General features: G+C 43.9%; 1 protein-coding gene across 4 annotated transcripts in view; it reads right to left on the bottom strand.

Annotated features, from left to right (window-relative positions):
• Positions 1–12,352, bottom strand: part of LOC118289014 — a 78,499-nt gene extending 66,147 nt beyond the window's left edge. For 2 of the 4 annotated variants that reach the window (XR_004785990.1, XR_004785996.2), the window contains exon 1: positions 12,235–12,339. The gene's annotated coding sequence lies outside the window, so the exon portion shown is untranslated. Of the gene's footprint in view, positions 1–12,234 lie in introns of all 4 variants that reach the window. The other 2 variants (XR_004785997.1, XR_004785995.1) reach the window with 2 other exon arrangements.
• Positions 12,353–14,095: the final 1,743 nt, after the last annotated feature.

Here is a 14,095-nt window from a genome sequence, read left to right as displayed (position 1 = left end):
TTGATAATGACAGCATAGTTTACATGGAAGCGAGTAAATCATGTCCTTCAGCTATCATATTTATCTCAGCACAGCACAAAACATGATTGTGAAGTGACATGCATCGGAAGTGGAGGATGATGACGTTCATTATGAAAAAAAACAACAAGTGAGCAGACGTGACTGAGGACCTGGGACTCCGGCCTGTTTTCTGTTGTAAACAGCTGCATGTTATCCAGCTTACAGCAATGGGACGTGACCGAGCCTCCCTCTCTCCCTGCTGCACATCTCCCAGGATCACCTCAAGGTGAGATACCATCAGATGGCAGTGATAGCATCAGATGCAGGCCCCAAAACATCCCCCCCTGAACAATATCGCTAATTTGTTCCTCTCTCTCTAACTTCCCCGGAGTTCCACCTAGTGTACGTAAGCTTTTGTTTTGTCAAGCGGAGACAGCGAGACAGATTCCTTGTCAAAACTCTTTTCCTTTAGGCCTCTTTCATGAAGAGTTTGACTTCCAATCTGTTGACTGCACTGATGACTCCACTCATCTGTAAAGATCTCTGTGCGTATGTGTGTGTGTGAGCATGACCGAACATAAGCCTCCGCATTTCCTTTGCAGTAGCTGTTGAGCTCATCAGGTTTGGAGGAGACGGCTCCTCTGACAGGTGTCGTTAAAGTATGAGTAAGTGTATCTGTGCTCAGGACACTCAAGGGGCTCACGGTTGCCTATTATTAAAGAAAACATTCTGCCGTCACCATAGCAATGGCAGCGCACTGAGATGGCTGCCGGGAGTGCTGACAGGCCGGTGTCAGAGCTGTATTTCCACCCTGCCATTTAGAATTGCTCCATCCCTCCACCCTCTTTTTTTTTTGTCAAATCACTGAATCTGCCTCTAATACTATTTTCCTTTGCTCTCATCTTGTTACTTACCCTACTTGTATCATCATTTTTTTTCTCTCACATCAGTCCATATAGGCACTCCTTGGCAATCACCCAGTCTCCAACAATCATACAAACAATGGCGCACACACCACTATTACTTCTCAGAATGAGAGACAGGCAGCAGCAGGCAGAGCTGCTTCAGTTTTCACACTCTACCTCGGGCGACTGCCATGTTTTCTCAAGGTAGACTTTTACAGGCTCATTACTTCACTCCTCCATAACTGTGGAGCTACACAAAGTTTGTGCCCGGAGATGTATTCATACAAATACACCTGGAATTTTAGAGTTGGCCAGACTTATTCATCTGTTAGCAGCTACTTACTGTATAAAGATGTTCCTGCACAATATTGTGAGAGGATCTGAATAACATAAATTCAACTTGTTTGACAAACGGTGAGACTTTTCCTGGTGGGTACAGTACATTGCATTCTCAGAGTTATGTTGGCAGGTATAGGGCGCTCTATTCACCGCAAAGTTTATGAAGTAAGGGAATAATGGAGGCTAAAGATACCTGTGTTAGTATGGCATAAAGTAGCACATACCAGTTCATGTGTCTCACACACCAAGCACAGTTTACTGGGCACAAGCAGTTTATGTGTTCTGCATGACTCAGATTTTCTGATTAGTGGCCTGTTTGCATAGACACAGCTCAAGAGGGGACTGAGGGATAAGTAAGGCCAGCTCAAATGAAAGGAATGATTCAATGAAATTGAAGGTTAAAAGTACAGTCACTGACAAGACTGACCTTTGACTCCTTTATTTACACATTCTTTTGCTGTATATCTATCTGCATGTATATGACGGGCAGGAAAATAAGGTATTCATTCTGACGATGGTGTGTAGTAAATCTTTTAACTTGCATGGATTCCGAAAGGAAGTTTTTTTACTACCATCTTCAATGTGTTCTTTCACTTAATCTGAAGTATGCCGTATTTCCAACAAAGGAGAGAGAAACACTGTAGATATATTGCACCTGTATATGTGTTGTAATGTCACCTCACCTCAGTGAAAGACGGCAAGTCTCCAGCCCTTTTCAGTTGGAAAGCCTGTCAACCTCCTCGGTTAATGTGACAGAGTGGGAGAAAAGGCTCAGTGGGCTCAGCATACATTATATTCCTCGACATATAGAATTCTAACCTTAAACAGAAACTTCTCCTCAATCAGATAACTTTATATTTCTAAGGGACAGACACATATGGGGAGACTGAAAGCAGAGTTGTACGTCACCATAATCAACACCTTTGTTAAAGGAAATGCATGTCTATAATCCTAAATGTGATGATCAACAATCTCTACAGAATATCTGTCAAAGTAGGCACATTAATCTCAGCGGACGACATTAGTGGGGTCTATCTGTATGTTCCTGTCTTAGACTCTTTGCCTTTAAAAATCCACACATCTGCCTCTGTATAACCTCAGAAACTCTGCATTTTTTTCTTTTAATGTGTTCTGACACCCTTGTTTATTTGCAGGTCTTGCTCATGCAAAAGGGAGCCTCAGAGGAGTTTGTCATTTTTTGCAGCCAAGTGATTTATGAATAATTGTCCACCAATCTGAAAATATCCCCTGTGTGCTGTTACAAGCAGGATATTATCAAACAACTCCCACTCAAATTCTTTAATCTCATTCTCTTCTTCCACCTTCATTTTCTTAATTTATTAAGGCACATGGTAATCAAGCAGCAAGTTACAATTGGAATAGCAGCAAACTGGTGACAGATTTGTGGTGAATTTAGGAAGAGACTTTTCAAGTAATGCATTATGAAACTGCTGCATTTCAAGGCCTGGATGGAGCTTGGATTCCTGGATTCACAAGTTTATTAGCCATGACTGTCAAAATAGATGAGTTACACTCTGCATTATGTAGTGCCAATATGTAAATGTAGGGTAGCACACTTTCACTTAATTTCTCTTAATCGCTCACCTTTGCTCTTTCACCCACTTGTGCATGCCAGTACCAGTAAGTATGAAAACATATACGCACACACCATGCACAGAGTTGTCAGATACAGAGCTGCTGACAATGCCTTTGGCCTGTTACTCGCCAGCTACAGTGACAGGCCAAACAAGTCTGAGCAGCATATATTCATACACCTTTCATTACCCTCGGCCTGAGGCGTTCGACACAGTAGGAAGTCGCAGCAGGGTGGGGCTCTAGTACCTAACACTGTGGCACCATACCTGGCAAGGCAGCACAAAATGTCCTTTCAATTTAACACTCCCTTAACCCAATGTCATTTATTTTTACATTTATTCAATTCATCTTTATTTAACAAGATTAAGAGATAAAAAAATATTTTAACAGTAATTATTTTGTGCACATTGGGAGGTGAAGATTAAGGTGCTTCATGATCCATAAGAAGAATACCTGAATGTCACATTCCAAAATCCTGGAAAACTTTGTGAAACTCAAGACGATTCACTAGATTAAGTCACTAGGACTGCTCCATCCCCTCTTGGCGACTACAGCCATACATGACATCCCATAATCTGAACCCTGTCTCCTTCTCAAGTAGTTGTGTTTCGCCAAGACAACATCTATATAAGCCTGTCCTCTCAGTGAACTGTGCTCTGTGCTCTGACGAAGCAAAGGGGAACAACAGCCCTCATGGCTATGGGACAGGTAAATTGCACTGCGAGACAAGGGCCTGTTTGTGTGAGACAGAAACATGACACGATCTGATGCAGGAAGTGAGGTTTTTTTCCTCCCACTGTAAAATAAAGAATTAAACCCTGGGAAGAGGGAGCATTATGGAAACAATGTTGGCACCTTTGTGTCTGTGAAGGTGTTAGAACAAGGTAATGTATGAATGACAAGCAATATGTTCCCAAGCCGTGCATGTCTCATCATGTGTAAAAGAGCAATACGGTTTGTACAACAGAGGAATATTACCATTCAAAACTGTATGGTACAACAAAATTGCCCTTGGAGCTTGCCCAGGCGGTAACCGAGCTCTGGAAGTGTAACAGTCTTCTGTGTGCAAGTCACTGCAGAGCAGACACAGAGGGAAATCTTAACTTCTCCTCTTTCTTCCTTACAATTGCTTGGCATGTTGTTGTAATGGACTCATTATTGGACCAAATACTAGAAAGCAGGATCCAGCATGCATAATGTCTAAATTGCTGGATTCAGCAATTTTATCTTTGCCCCATTGCCATTTTCAGCTTCCTCTTGTCTCTGAACATGCGATCCAACACCCCTATCATACACACTAAATCTGTGTGTCTTTATGTCTGTCTCAACTTAATGTAACAAAATATCCACTTAATGTCCAGTGCAACAAGACAGCGATTAAGAAGCCTGAGGGATATAGTGCCTTTGGAGAAACCTATATGTTTGGCTCAAGAGCTGATACCCTTCTGTGACATGTAACAGTATCTAAATATTAAATCTGCCTGTCTTACCATGTACTGTAGCCCCATTTGGCAGCGTTGCCAATTACACGATGCAGAGACACTAATGATTTGTGCTGTGTGGGAAAGCTGGTGGAGCATGCTTGGATGGGATCTTGAGAACTCCAAAGATGAGTAATATATGACCATGATATAGATACCATATGTTTAGGATGATGAGGTGCTAAGACGTCAGATACCCAACACTCAGAAAGCTGGGTGATAGAGGAGAGGAAAGGAACGAGATGGTGAAGAAGAGGGAAAAGGAGGTATGGGTGCAGAGAGAGATTCATAGACAGTTCCCATACATCATGCCAAGTTCTAGGCTTGGGCATGCAGTCTATGACCTCACTACTCTGCGGCGGGGCAGAGCTGCTCAGCAACCTCACTGCATCAGCCCCTCCACTTTTGTGGTTTTGTTTGGGATGGATCAAGAAAGCTCAAATGGAGCACAGAACATGGAGGTGGGCTGGCAGCCCAAAAATGAGCTGGAGACGGCCAAGTGCTTGTGGTCGTCTAGTCAGGTCAATCCTGGTCGAGGCAGAACATCGCCCCATCCATCCAGCAAACAAGGCTTACCCTGGACAGTGTTATGACTGCGTCAAAAGAGAGGAACCCCTCTTTCTGACCCAGACCCTTAGTCTGTGAAACCCCTTTGCACTGAGCTGCCATGCTGCTGTACTGGCGAATAAGCTGGAGCCAGAACAAGAAACACAGGCAACTGGCCATGGAGGCGGAACCACTGCTCTATCCCTGCGCGTATGTGAGAGAAAGTGGAAGGGCAATCTTAGGATTAGGGCACAGTATCCTGAAGTGCTGATAGAATGTATCCTGCTGGGATACGAAGTGAAAACAGAAAAAATGATGAGGAATAAATTATATATGACACGTGCAGTGCAGAAAAAAGGTGTATCTACCTTAAATGACGTCTCATACTCTGGTAGCCATTCTAGATGCGCAAAACTCTTGAGTAACCCTGAAGAGATGCAAGTCTTAGTATCACACTTGGCCATCTTGACGAAATGTGATAAATATCTTTACTCAGTTGATAGCTAGTGTGAGTTTGTTGGCAAGAAGCAATAAACAAAAACCGGGAACATCTGATTTGTACACTTCTATCTACTAGGCATACAAACATAAATAAATGGCATTGTTTGCCTTATTAAATTAGCCTGTTAATTACCTATCAAATATGTTGTATCTTTGGTTCCAGCCCATTTGTTTTGTATTGTTTACACTGGACCTGCCAATATAAACTAAAATGTGTTTTTAGGAGATGTGTGATGCATGCCTGCTCTATAAAATAAGTACATACCATAAAGTAGGTATCACATGCATCTCTCTCGAAAGAGAGAGGTTAGTTGGTACAGTAGATGTGTGAATTGATTTGGCTTAAAAATCTTTCTGGGATGTGTTGCAGCATTCACGTCATGCTTACATTAGAAAGCTCTTTCTCTCTTTGTAGCTTTTTATTCCTCTCCCACAGAGCTGAACTTTATCCAGCAGCTCTATGTAGCTCTAGCCAGGATGCTAACCAGTCCCAGGTGCTGTCAGAGCTGGGCTAACACAGTAGGCCCACCTAGACTGTGAGGCCTTGGGTTTCACATCAAACCGCAGGCAGTCCTCACTCACAGATCCTAGAACTATACCATAAAAATGCTGCGGCTAAATCAGGCTAGCCCTTGTGCAAGCATGCCCAGTCATGCATTATAACTTTATCTACATTTCCATCATGCACTATGAATCTCAAACATATTTCTAAGTTATATGGACTGAGTTAGTTTGCTCTTGTTAAATACTCCGTAAGCTTTGAACAAAGGGGATTGCTCAATTCTTCCTGCCAACAAGAGGAGCAGCAAATACAGGATTAACGTGATGAAGGGATGCAAAACCTTAAATCATGCGGGCCCTTTCAAATCTAGATATATTTGTCTACTGTAAATCCTGATCTTGCTGAACCTGAGTCAAGGTCTTTCCCTGAACTTCCTTTAGAAGCCACAATACTTCCTGCTTCTGTTTGAGGTGTAGTTTATGTGCCTGGTTTATAAAGAAAAATGAAGATACAGAGCCGATATGAATGTTCTCTTTTGAATTGTTGGTCTGAGAGCTGTCCACGGTATTTCACTCTTCAAAACCTCAAAAATGTTAAATTGGTCAACAGATTGAACATGCTGTGTGCTGTTGAAAGGTAAAGTGCAGCAGCTGCTGCTTTGATGCTCATAATTCTCGACCACTTTCTGTCTGTCAGGTGTGGGTATTCAGCCATGCAGGCAAATGCGGTCCGCACATTGGCTTAATGGCCATATGCCAGCAGCGTGAAGGCAGTGTGGTTGCAGACACAGGTAGGTGAAGGGAGGGTTGCAATGGCTACGTGCCGGCAAAATGTTTTTTTCAGGGACCAGGCTGTGGGGGCTGGAGCGAGAAGAGGAGGAAGAGGAGACTGAGGTGAAGATACTATGATAAATCTCCTTTACAGTGCACTACCAGCATGCTGTGTACATAGATATGCCATACGCATTATGCACAATGCATACAAAAAACAAGCTAAATCACACGTAAACCCTTCCATATCACATCCATCGCAGGCCTTTCTGTGTGCATAGGCTCTTATAAACTCCCCTCCACCTCATCCACAAACTCTTGAGAACCTTCCAACCCTTATCTCTCATTCCTCCCCCTTTCGTCTTCTCCTCAAGTTTAAGCTACCACCTCCTATGAAGCCAGTGGGTCTTACATAGAAGCCAAAATGCCTTGATGACATCACTGTTTCCACAGCTACTATCGCCCCTGTTACCCAAAATCCCATTCGGCAGCGTCATTATCTCACCTGGCATCGGGCCCATGAGTTGTTGCCTGTGCTTCTTGCCACCACCCCCTCCATCCCCCATTAAAATACACAAGCATGTACGTGCACACTCACATTGCCACCTCTACCCTGGAGTCTGAGCCAAAGCCTGAAGCAGGCAGCCCCATGAGAACATGTCCCCACACATCCACTTTCTCGGAGGCCATTTTAGCAAGTTGATCTTGTCTAAGCCTGAGCAGTGGAAACAGTACAAAGCTGTTCTGCATTTGTCTTCCACATTCAGCAGGGATCCGTTTGATCTCACTTTACATCAGCAACAACATGCAATGAAATGTACAAGGAATGGTATACATCTGTATGACCTAAGCCTTAAGTCAAAAATGATGTCACTGTTCCAAGTTGATCCCACCCCACAGCTGTAACACTGCAGCTTTTGGTCTGTATTGGAGGCAAAGACATACATCAGTACTCATCTTTTTGTCCCTTTCTCTTTGCTTTCTCTGTATCACTTAATCTTAAATGTTTGATGAATCTGTGCTGGGGTTTTTTTCATATCTACGGCCTTTTGTTGCTTCATGACAGGGTCAGCCTCAGGCTAACTGATGTCATCTGATTGGGAAGTCTGATTATTTATCTATTTTTTTATTCATTTTGTTTTGTGTTCTTATCAGTAGCCATCGGATTCAGCTACTGTTTGCTTTTCAATCCCACACAGAGACCAGATTCTTGTCAGCACTCACACATGACATCTTGAGTGAGAGGCAGATCATTAGGGTGTGAGGTGTTGAAAAGGCAGGGACTGTGTTATTTGTGTGTAAGACAGTAAGTGTAGCAGTGATACCGACTGAAAGAGTCACAAGAAGGAGAGGGGTAGAGCACACATGGGCCATGAGTTATGTGGATATGAAACATAAGCTCCCTTTTAAAGCCACATCCTGTGGAGAGGAGCCCTGCAGCGAGCTGGGCAGCAGCCTTTGTTGCCCTCTGTCATCTCTCTGACAACAAGGATCCATCTTTCCCCCTTAACAAACACAAGAATCTGTATAAGAATAATCATGCAAACCACATTAAAAGGCTCCCAAGCTAAATGCTAAAACATTCATTAGAGTGATCTCAAGATAGCACCAACATTTATGCAATGTACATGCAGACATGCACATGCAGAACTTATTTCAGGTAGTCCTACTTTCATATTGTGGTAATTCACCTAAATAAATTATTCGAAAAAAATTCTCAGATGGTCAAATTCTCAGACCATCAAAACAGCTGTACTGTCTTATCTTGACATGTTAATCCAACTTTATATATCTTTTTACAACTGCTGTCTGAGTCGATTACTGGGTGATAAGTGACTATGGGTGAGTAACCAAGGAAGAATTAGATGGAACATGAAAAACTAGTATTGTACAAGTTTTAGAAAAAGAACTATCAAACGCTTCCAGTCATGCACCTTTAGCAAACATCCATTCATTTCGCAGAACGTGTTTGACGAGGCTGCTCTGTAATCAGGTGGTGAGTGTGTGTGTGCGTGCGTGGGTGTGTTGTTATTGCACTCGGTTTGTATTGAATGTAAAATGTGCAAGAGCATTGATTGACCTACAGACAATATGTTGTAGCGTTTCAAAAAAACTGTCGTGGATAAATGTGTGTGCATGTGCATGTGAGTGCGTGTTGTCCTGTGTTATGCAGGTGCAAGGTTGGAGGGGAGGGAGATGGCGTTGCATTGCAAAGAGGCAGTGGGTGGTAGGGGTGGAAGTGCAGTGGAGATAATCCCCGGCTTTTGCCCTAAGCCCTGTGCATGCTGGGCAGATCAGGGACTGAGGGAGGAGTGGTGCTACCCCGTGGCAGTCACCCAGCCCCGAGCCTTCCACCTGACCAGCCTGGCATCCCTGCAGCCTGCAGGCCAGGAGACTCAGCGTTCAACTTTGATCAGGAGCTGCTGAACAGTTATGGCTAAGTCTGGCTAAACAGACTTTGAGCCTGCTGTGTGCATGACTCTGCCCTTAACTGCCCCTGTCCACTCAGCATTACCATTCTCCGGGTTTTTTTCTCACATGCAGGGCATCCAGTACTTGGTCACTGCAAAAGCTTCAATACACCTCACATTTTGTGTTTCATACTATTGTCGAGTGTCTTGGAGCATATAATAACAGCTTTTGTTACTACTGAGTGAGGATGAAGTGTCCTCTGTATCAATAAGCAGGACAGAGGGGGTCAGTGGGTTAATGTGTTCAGTACGGCTATGGGTTTGACCCTGGGGAGACATGAAGTTGAGAAGGTCAACCCGGGGGTCAAAAGGTCAGGTAACCCCAGAGCACTTCTCCAGGCCGAGCCCCGATCCAGCTGGAGACCCTGAGGAGTGTCCCCCTTCAACCCACACATCACCCTGCATGCAGTTGGGAAGCACAAGCTGTTAAGAGGAGCAACTGAGCGAAGGAAGGAGGGAGTGAGAGACAGAAAGGGAGCTCAGCTGACAGGATGTGCTCCAGTCCCAAGACAATCTTTCACTCCCATCCATCCATCCCAGTCTGTTTGTTATCAATCATGCTGCTCTCTATGTCCATTCAAAGTTATTTCCCCTCAGCAGCAAAGTTTTGACATTTTATGTAGTCTTATAAAACAGCCATAAATAATGCCTTTAAATGACACCAATTCCTGAAGAACTTCTGGATGTGAAACCGAAGAAACATTGTGGTGTCACAGTAAATTGGTCCCCCCCGGTGGCAATAAACTGTGGCACTTCCTCAGCTGCTCACAACCTCTCGGTAACCCCACCACCACCACGGCTGTCATTATGGCCTTCACAAGAGCTCCAATCATGTGATATTCGAAGCCTGGCTCCAGCTGTGAAGCCACAGCTTCACACCGATGTCCACTGACTCGCCGAGTGACTCCATCATGCCCTGATTGTAAACACATAAACAAGAACCTAAGCACATCGCTACGCCGGAGGGATTCTTTGAATAGGTGAGATGACTGTTTCCCCAGTTTATACCACAAAGTCCCCGTCATGTCCTTCTTCCTATTATTGTGAATAACTCTCACTCTTGCTTTCCGTTTCTCAGGGAAGTTCCCAGGTGCTATAAATGAATGAATGCAGAGTGAAATATGAGAAGGTAGTATTGGAGCAGGGAGCAGGCAGCGTGACTTTGACTAAGGGGCATTACAGAGTTTGATCATGTCAGATATGAGTAGCATTGTGATCAGATTGGAGTTTAGTAGGTGTAGTCTTTAAGATGTGAACAAAGGTCATGCAGCCGTGGGGGGAAAAAAAGGCTATTTCAATTATTTCACGTCCTCACAGAACAGAGAAGCAGAAAATAAAGGACTCCAGCTATTACTGCCTTCATATGCTGATTGTGATTTCTAATTAGTCCATAGAAGATATGTGCATCATATCCCATGAGAAATGAGCGATTGCCTTGATCCCAACAGGTGCTAAATTACACTCACCTGCAAAGATGACAATGTCATTCAAACTGTGGAGATGGGACGAGTTGCTAATGGTCGTTCTCAGGAGGATCGCACATGGGTATGCTATTTCTTTCTCTTTTAATCCACCACTGAGCACAATGAAACTCTCCACGTTTGTATTCACGGAAAAGAGCTGAATCGCATCATGCAGGCATTTGCAAGAGGTTAAAACCGAAACACACCTGACAGAAGCACACAAACAAAGCAACAAAGGCCCAATCAGAAGGTCCTGCATTTTCTCAGGCTGAACAATACACAGAATCCGCAGCCAGCGCACCATAGGCAGCAACCAGACTTTCAGAGGAGGCTGGTGCTCTCCCACACAAACACGTCCCCAGACGGAGGACACATGGAGCCAGCCGCTGGAAATTTGACTTAGTCACATCATGCACCACCACCACCCAGAAACACCATTCAGTGTCAGTGATTGATGTGTGTTCGTAGGCCGCAGAAAATCAAAACGTGCCTCAGCATACGAGCAAGTCACACACAACATCCATATTCATCTTGCCTGGCCTTTTGGACCAAAAAAAGGTTGGGGGTTTTTTTTGCATTGCACTTTGCCTGATCAGGTTGTGTTATGTGACACGTGGTGCCACTAACAGACGTTACTCCTGAACTCTCGCTGACTGGACAAAGGCCAGTGCAATGCTTTTTTTCTCTCCATCCACATGAAATGTGCTTAAATGAGTGAATTCGTGTTTGTTCCCGCGCACGGCGCAAAGTAAACTCTGGGGAGCAGCTCAGCTCGGTTCTGTGTTGATTCAGCAAATGGACTTGCTGAGTCGCGTCCAGACACTTGGTCAAATGTTCACACAGAGACGCTGAAATTGTCCACAAAATGATGCAGGATTTGACAGAAGATGAAATTAGCATTGCCAGAGATTCTATTCACATGTGGCATTAAAAAACACTGAACCCGGTCACATTCACAGCTGATGTCAATGTGTCTTCTGTGTCCGAGCCGATAGTTATGTGATCACTGCGTCCAGATGACAACGACCAATATACTGATTACTCCTACAGATACGTGACCTGCACCATGAATAAGCTATTCCAACTTCCTCCATATACTGACATGAACTTAACTTCCTCATCAACTCCAAGAGGAATCTAATAAGGCCCGGTTCTGACCCAGTTCAAACAAATCAGACATCGTGTATCTCAACGTGAAGCAATATAAGCCTACAGCATATGCACAGAACGGGGAGACACTCGGCTACACGCCAATGTCAACCACTTACACTTTATGAAACCCAATTCAAACACCGAGCAACTAAATCAGCATATCGCACAAACGTGATACCTGCACATGTCCAGCATGTCCCCCGGTGACAGTCGTGATATTCCAAGCTAACAACACAAGCTACATATCATTGGAAAGCTCTGAGTCCACTGATTCCAATGGATGGTAAACCTACTCACCCACACGAAACCGATTTAAACACCAAGTAACGGGGATCATAACAAAAGTAGGCTTAGGGCCCCAATCTGGCCAGGGGCAGCACTGTAGCTGCTGCTGCCAACATGCTAACAACACAAGCTACAAGCTCCGACTCTGGGACAAACGTTCAGCTTATCAGCAGCTGACCAAAGTTCGTATCAACACCGCCACGATGCACAAATGATGTCTTACCGTCGAAGTATTTCCAGGAAAAGTTGTGTTTTCATCCACAGATCTGCCTCCGTTAGCTAGCGCGAAGACCGCTCGTCATTTTGAGATAGTAATCCACCTGTGCCGTCCTTCTTTGTCTGCCGCAGAGGAAGTCGAATTCTATTGGCTCTGACGGTTCTGAAGACGTGTCAATCATCCAGATTGACCAATGGGCTGCTGAGCTACAGCCCTTAGAAGACTATGTTGAGTTACGCCGCACTACAAAGATCGTCTATAGAGAGACAGATGATCACTCGTATTCGTTAAAACAGTTGAATAAGTGAAAATAAATGAGCTTTGCAGTGAGAGGCCTCACATTGAACAACTGTGCCAACTTTTGCCAATGTCCCTACTAAAGCCTCTAACTTTGCCCTGCTTCACTTTATGACCATGAAATTTGGCATAGATAATGTTCAGATGTTGTTCTATGGATTTCAAGATTAATGGGCTTAATCTGCATTATTACATAGGAGATATTCACTCAGATTTTTTTTCAGACGGGCGGCATGTTAATAAACCATTCAAATATTTTTTTGTAAAAAATCTATAATCTATAACAGATTCCGACTATCTTAAAATGGATATATAACTGTTACTTGCAATGCCCCCAAAATTGATTAAACATGATACATTCTTAAAAATTGGTGACCCCAGTGCCTTCAAAGTAGGAAGCCTTTTAAATTTTCTTGGCAAGGACGAGAACACTCTGGGGCTCACTGATAAGATCACACACACACACACACCGTCAACTTTCTGGGCTACATTTCAAGCGGGATGAACAGGAAGACAAAGTTGCCTTTGAAATACAAACACAAGTGAAGAAGAAGAAGGCTGAGTCTGCAGTGTTTCTGATCATCCTCTGTTTCAAGATAAAAAGCAGACCTAATTTTATCTTCCATTTCTGTAACTGTATTCTGTGATGTTTGCCAGCAGGACGCAGGATGGATTTAACCTTTAACCTGTCATTAACAGATTATATATAAACTCACTAAAATATGACGAGTCATAGCAGTATTTTCCTTTTGCATTCAGAATATTCAATTTGATTGGAATCTGGTTGATAAAAAAGCACGCCATGGTCATTGACAGAGGGTGGGAAAGGGGTGGATGGAGTCGATTTTCTCTGTGTGTTATGCCCTTGGCTGTGTGCAAATCACAAGTGCGTGTTGGTGCTGAGGGCCTCACTGTGTGTGTAAACAGGGCCCGACTACACCACGAGCAGATAGCTATCGACCAGCCGAGCCCAGGAATGACAGGTCTTATCTGGATCTGGGGTTGGCTGTGTGAGATACATGCCTCTGTATGTGTGTGTGTGTGTGTGTGTGTGTGTGTGTGTGTGTGTGTGTGTGTGTGTGTGTTCCTGTGCGAGGAATAATGTTTTAGGCCCTCTGACTTTGAGCACGATGGTGGGAGAAAGGTCCATGTTGCGCACAATGCTGCTACTTTCGTGACACACCACCACCATCTTGTCTGTCCTATCATTGTGATAGATGGTTGTGTGAGCTCTAGTTGTTCCTCACCCCTCTGCCAGCTCTACACATCAGGAAACGAAATTCAAGTGGTGCATGTAAAAAGGAACTTTTGTGTGTGTGGGTCAAAGGGTGAATGCTTTCCCTGACCAGAGGATTCTTGCAGTGTGGGATGCGGCAAACTGACGGATCTGCTGGGACTAAACAATGCGTTTATGATACTTTACACAAAGTAATCATACATTAATATTACTACAAAAGGAAAGAAAGGTCCCTTGGTTTCTTCAGAAATCATCAGCTTACCTTCTTTAACTGTTGAAAGTAAACAGACTTGAAATATACCTACCAGTGTCTTTGAAGGCAGCAATGATACA

This window comes from Scophthalmus maximus, chromosome 17 (assembly GCF_022379125.1).
Source record: "Scophthalmus maximus strain ysfricsl-2021 chromosome 17, ASM2237912v1, whole genome shotgun sequence".
In the NCBI taxonomy this organism is placed as follows: domain Eukaryota; kingdom Metazoa; phylum Chordata; class Actinopteri; order Pleuronectiformes; family Scophthalmidae; genus Scophthalmus; species Scophthalmus maximus.
Note: the sequence above shows the minus strand (reverse complement) of the source record. Positions and strands in the feature narration are given on the sequence as shown.